Source organism: Crassostrea angulata, unplaced genomic scaffold (genome assembly GCF_025612915.1).
Source record: "Crassostrea angulata isolate pt1a10 unplaced genomic scaffold, ASM2561291v2 HiC_scaffold_295, whole genome shotgun sequence".
Taxonomy (NCBI): domain Eukaryota; kingdom Metazoa; phylum Mollusca; class Bivalvia; order Ostreida; family Ostreidae; genus Magallana; species Magallana angulata.
In genome coordinates, this window is record NW_026441848.1 from 27,521 (window position 1) to 34,135 (window position 6,615).

At 32.7% G+C, this 6,615-nt stretch overlaps 1 long non-coding RNA gene across 1 annotated transcript; it reads right to left on the bottom strand.

Moving 5' to 3' along the window:
• Nucleotides 1-3,443: 3,443 nt before the first annotated feature.
• LOC128170061 (uncharacterized) lies at nucleotides 3,444-5,214 on the bottom strand. The gene is made up of 3 exons (XR_008241653.1): nucleotides 4,456-5,214; nucleotides 3,973-4,063; nucleotides 3,444-3,573 (listed from the first exon to the last, which is right to left on the bottom strand). It is a non-coding gene; the product is annotated as an uncharacterized LOC128170061 (long non-coding RNA).
• Nucleotides 5,215-6,615: the final 1,401 nt, after the last annotated feature.

A 6,615-nucleotide genomic window follows, 5' to 3' on the forward strand; every position in this document is an offset into this window, starting at 1 on the left:
AAACCTCCGAAGTTTATACTCGTAACTATACAAACGAACGGGTGACTGCGACAAGATTTGAAAACTTACCACCCGTTTATGAGTGTTTGAGCCTAAAAATAAACTGATGTAAAAAAAAAGTCAATAGTTACAACTTTCAAACAACGCTTTTACATTGTTTTTAACATATGTATTTTATTTAATACCACATATTGCAATATGTGATATTTAGAATTTAATATTCTACGTTTAATATAGAAGTCACCGACCGGACCCCCCCCCTCCAAATTCATAAAATCATTTAGTTTTTAGGGCCCGATTTTACTTGATCTTTGATCTTCGACCTTTAATTTCAACTAATTACCATTCTAGATTACTGTACTAATTACCAGACCAATTCGTTCATTATTAACAGAGTTATGAAGCTTTTGGCATTTGAGTTTTAGTTGTTGTGTTTGACATGTACTGTAAAAAAAATTCTAACTTCCAAGCCCTTCACTCAATCCTAATGAAATTTTGTGTAAATGAACCTCTGACCCCGTTCTTATTGTCTGCCAAATATGCAGCGGATTGAACAATTAAGACGAAATTCCTGAGATTAAACGGCGCTTGTTGCCTATACGTGGAAATTAAATTTACACACTGCACACGCACCGACCCCCCCCCCCCCCCCCTCTTCCTATTCACAAACTAATTTAGTTTTTCTGGCCTTATTTTACTGGATCTTTCATCTTTCATCTTGAGCCTTTATTTTCAACCTAATTCAATTCTAGATTACTGTACTAATGACCAGACATATTCGTTCATTGTTAAGAGAGTTATACATTTTTGGGCATTTGAGTTTCGATTTGCGTGCTTGACATGACTGTAGAAAAAAAAACCTTAGACCCCATTCTTATTGTCTGCCAAATATGCAGCGGATTGAACAATTAAAAAGAAATTCCTGAGATCAAACGGCGAGTATAGCCTGTACGGAGACTTAAAATTTACAGAGTACAAAGGATGTAAGCAGCCGCGTAATATTTCTGTTGCATGTATATTTCTTATTTTCCATTTTGTCTATATCTACGATAGCGTGTGAACTACTGATGAATGTTAGAACTGTGGAAATTACTGTCATCAAATTTTTACCGAATAAATTTACGTGTTACTGATTTCGTTATTTCTACATTTATAAAGATTTTATCAATCCTACTGAAATAAAACAGTCAAACATAATAGTAATTGACACGGAAAAAAAATCTCAACACTGAAATACATTGCACTGGATGAAATATCTGGTTTCAGCGCTGCGGAAACCATTTGGAAACTCTGCGGAAACTTAAGGTTACTTAAAGTTTCCGACAGGTTTCAGCACGGAAACTTCAAGTTTCATTAAGTTTCCGCAGTGCTGAAACTTAGGCTGTCCATGAATCCAAATGGTTTCCGCAACGGAAACTTACTGAAACTTGAAGTTTCTGCATAGTTTCAATCTCCATATATGTTTGGGATACATATTGTTTACAAATGGTTTCCGCGACGGAAACTTACTGAAACTTGAAGTTTCTGCATAGTTTCAACCTCCATATACAATTGGGAAACATATTGTTTACAAAGGGTTTCCGCAGCTGAAACTTACTGAAACTTTTTATATTTTTGCTTTCACAAAAGCTGAGCAAGGTTTCTACTTTATGTAAAAACAAAACAATTTCAAACAGTTCCAAATTTATTTTGTTTAAAAATCTGAAATTGTTTCCAATAATAAATAAAATACAGCCAAGATACAATAATGGAAAAACATCCACATGGCAATTCCCTTATTAGGGACTTTTATTTAAAAAATGATAAAATTGCACAAGAAAAAAAACTCCCATAGAAATCTTTACATTTGTATTTCTTTTCATCTCGATTAAATGCCTATCAAATCTCCCTTTAAAAATGCAACAAAGATCTTACTTTTTTAAAAATATGAATGCAATTTACAAAATAACTGCACGTACATGAATAAACAAAGAAAACTTCACTGTTACATGAACATGATACACTTGTCTCAATTTGTTTTGAACTACAATAAATATGTACACCATAAAATATTTTTGAAAAGTCTTAAGTATCCATCTTTAAAAAAAAAAATACACTACAAGATAGTAGTTGACTATAGAGGTATGACCCAGATTTGATTTGAATATGTCAATAAATTCCAAAATGAGGTCAAAGTGACCCACTTACAAGTTGGGATAAACCTTTTCTTTGTTAGTAATATAATCTAATGTTTTACAATAGCACAGGATTTGATATCATTTTTTTGATAATCCATTAAGTCCAAAGTGAACTTTTTATTTCCACCCATGATGTACCAACTGATCAGATTTTAATATCATAAGCCTGTCAGTATTTAATAGATGACCCAGAGGGAGATATGAAGGCTTGTTGGCCAATAAAAAGCTAACAATGGAGCAGTCTGTCAAATCATGTGCAAAAATATGATGTACACATTTAATTAATTATGCTGATTGCAACACACTTCATTCCTGATGAATATTCTTCTTTACACACGATTTACCTTCCTACATTTCACTACTTTATCTACATTAATATTTTTAAATCCAAGACATGAAGTAAAATATACATTGTTTATATATGACAAGTATTACTACATGTACATGTACTTGCTTTTTGTAGCATGTATGTATAAAATACAAAGAATCACACAAATAATTCACCTTACAATTCTCATCAATACCAGCATTTTACTTATGATATAAAAATCTAATTCCAATTATATATTAGTTACATAACACAGATTAAAATAAAACCCACATGGAAACAACTTTCCATCCAAGTAATTTTTTTTATATAAAAATTGTAATACATGGGGTATATGTTGTCTTTATATATTTTCATATACGACATAATTGAATATTGTTTGGTGTATTTTATCATTTCTATGACCCATGCATTCATCTCCTAATGCAGTGTTTTTACATTTAAGATTGGTTTCTTAATTTTTCATATATTGCTGCAAATAAAAACTAAGTTATCAATAAAAGTTTAAACAAAGAAAATGGAAAAAAAAGTAGTTAACACTTATCAACTTGGAAATGTGAGGATATATGTTACATGGAGTCTAATATTTTATGCAATATTTGCAAATTTAACAAATTATTTAAGAAAATGAAAGTTAATATCTGCAAGGTCTAATCAATCATTTAATAAGTCAAAACCATGTGATTTTCTAAGATTCTAGCTTACAGACAGACATTGTAATATACTGGTATTTGATCATATAAAAAAAGTACTTTTATAGTTTATAGGTTTTTTGAAATGAGAATACTTTACAGTTAAAAAGTCTTGTTCCGCAGAGGTTTAGTCGGGTCGTAGAGATGTGTCCATTCGAATCAATAAGGGGTGTCCTTGGCTGTTGTTGATGTAACCTGAGTCGTAGTTTATGAAAATAGGCCTTTTTGGGTGACTTTCGAGCGGTGAAGCACTCATATGATCACATCATGGCTACAGCAGACTTAGTAGTTCTGGACAGTGGTAGCATTAAAATTCTTCTTCTTGCGATGAACTTGTTCCTTTCACTGGGCTGTACTTTATGTCTGTTCTATTTATCTTAAACATGAATAATAAAGTTTCATTTAGATTTTTAAACAATAAACATAAGTCATTTAGCCTAACATGTAATAAAAGCATTCTGAAAAAAATTCTGAATACAGAAGCTACTATGTAGTTGCCAGTTGCTGTTTAAACTATGTCATATAATGACTACAGTAGTATCTGGTCTTAAATGTTTCATTTTATGTATAAGCTATGTTATTTTCATTTTGATTCAATTATTGTTTGTTGAACAATGGAAAAACTTATCAACATTAAGTGTGTTTCACCCCCCCCCCCTATCAACCTCCTTTTCAAGAACTTAGACCTGGATTTCCCCAAAATTACTACAATAAATTATAAACATCCAACACATGTATAAGTTAATGGTGAAAATAATCAATTTCAAAGCAATACCTTGCGTCCAGCTGGTCAAAACATTCACCCGAATCACCGAACAGAGGATGCAACTAATCACCGGAAACATTGACTTTGTATGCTGTCAATGCTGAAAAAGAAAAACGTGAAAGATTTCATTTTCCGGATTTAATTAATAATTTTTTTTCGTTACATTTAGAGTTTGTAAATTGTATAATGTGCGAAAGATTCATTGTTCGTCTTGTTTACCAACCAAGCATTCATATATTAGGGACGTTTATATAATTATATATGTGTATACCCTGGATAATCTTGATTATCATGCATATAAAGTTGGTTAATGGTTAATTTGGTCAAAACGTATATTTAAAAGAGATACGGTAATAAAAATTAAAACGCCAAACCAAGTTTGAAAAAATGACGCCATCTTGATTTGATGGCGCGAGATCTCGTTTACAAATGAGAGATGAATTAGAGCCTTGAAAATGTTATAGGGAGTATCTATATTGTGAATTAAGTTACCTTGACATGAGTTCGTCGTTCCTGCATTATCTCCTTGTTGTAGAGGCTATTAATGCTTCTCAATTCTCCATTTTACAACAGCACCTTCTTGTCCATTTTAACCTTCGCTCGGAATCATAAAGTGCGCCAATACTGACCAATCAGAACCCGCTAAATCTTGGAAAAGTGCATCTTGGGATAGTTTAAAATGAATAATGTTTAATCAAAATTATCATTTTTTACCGAATAGTATACTTTTTACATGTATATCAATTTTTAATTAGAACTGTCGGAGTCAGTATTTCCTGGTTAAATACGACAAAGTATTGGCGTGTGTTTGTTACAATTGTATTTGTAACACGTGATTAACAAAAAAAAATGGCCGACCGTTTGTTTACAAATGTCTAATGAAATTAAACAAGTTTTAATGAGACATATGTATCAGATTTTGTCTTTAACTATTTTTTAATTACATGTACTGATGATTTTGCCAAACTAAATATGATAGAGCCATATATAGTTTACTGACAATTTAGTCTTGACTTGTCCAATTTTCACCGCGATTCTAAGCACGGTTATATTCTTATTCAAAATATAGAGGTGTGGAAATATTATGTTCATCACAGAGCAGGTTCTGCATGAACACACAGAAATCACAAATATAATTAGATGCCGATCAATTAACGGGGTCCGGTTAACAGCGTTCACCCGTACGGTGAATTTACAACTATGATGAATTGATGGCAATTGTTTTACAGTTACACATGTGCACTGATTGGTCATGCGATGAACAGTACGTTAAGAATACTTATGAAATTAAAATACAAACGCGTTAAACAAGCCGGGAAGTAAGGCGTACACGTCGGACTGATATATAAACAAAATATAATTTTAATCATTTGGTATACTTTCTACATCAAATGTATACGAATGTATAACCAAATTTTAAAAATGGGATTAAAATCACGTCCACCACATGGCTAGTGCTGGATTTTAAACTGATTTTGTTATATAACGTATAACTTCAGTAAAATTACAAATAATGCTTATTATATCTTATAACAGAAACATGTGCATGTTTCATAAACATGTATCAATATCTGTGTCTACAGTACAGAAAGTAAATACAAAGTATAGAAATGCACGAATCACATAGGGTCGAACCGGGGGGGGGGGGGGGGGCTAGGGGGAGGGGGGGGGGGGGGGGGCTTAGTGCAAAGTTAGACTTAACCAATAGGCATATAGCCCCCCCCCCTACTTTTTTTCGCCGGAAATGTAATTGTTCCTAAATTTACCTTGAAAGATTGAGAATTTGGAGTGATAGGCATACTAGACCCCCCCCCCCCCCCGACACGGATAAGGAATTGCATGATTTTTTTGGGGGGGGGGGGGGGGATTGGGTAAGGAAATTTATTTTCGGAAGTATATGGTATAGGTATACCCCCCTCCCCCCCCCCCCCCCCATTTGCTTCCGACGCCAGTGAATCATGATACAGTCATACATGTAGTAAAGTCTGAAATGCATGTAAATAATTAAACAATTATTATTAATATTAGACTCAAACTCCAAGTGGGTTTTACTTGTTATTATCAACTGTAGAATTTTTAAAAAAATGTCCTGTGTACATGTGTTGGCGTGGTATTAAAAAAGAAATGAATTAGCTCTAAACTTCAGGTTGTAGGAATATTTGGTATGATTTGTAAAAATTTACAAACGACTTTACCTTAATTTGTTTGCTTAATTAGTTACTGTACCTCAAGGTTCATTCAAATGATAACTAAAGGATTTAAGAAGGAGTCTTACAAAATAGGTATATTAATTTATTTTACTAAATAATTATAATTTACTTATCAGTTTTACTAACTCAGGTACACACGAATTGAAAAAAAATTCCCGCCGGGCTCCAGTTATAAACTCACGCTTCGTACTGTGTATATGTTATGTAACAGTCTTTTGTTCACTCCTGACAGAAAAAACCCTGCAATCCACACAGAATATACAGGAAAATCACAGAGGAGGTCACCTGGACAAAGAATGTATACACATGTATACACGTGCCCGAGTACCTAAGATTAATGATTTCATAATATGCATTAAACAAGATCAGACATCAGTTTTTCTTTTCAAATTCAATTAATTACTTAGTAAGGTTCTTAATCGCCTTATTTCCCACATTTGAA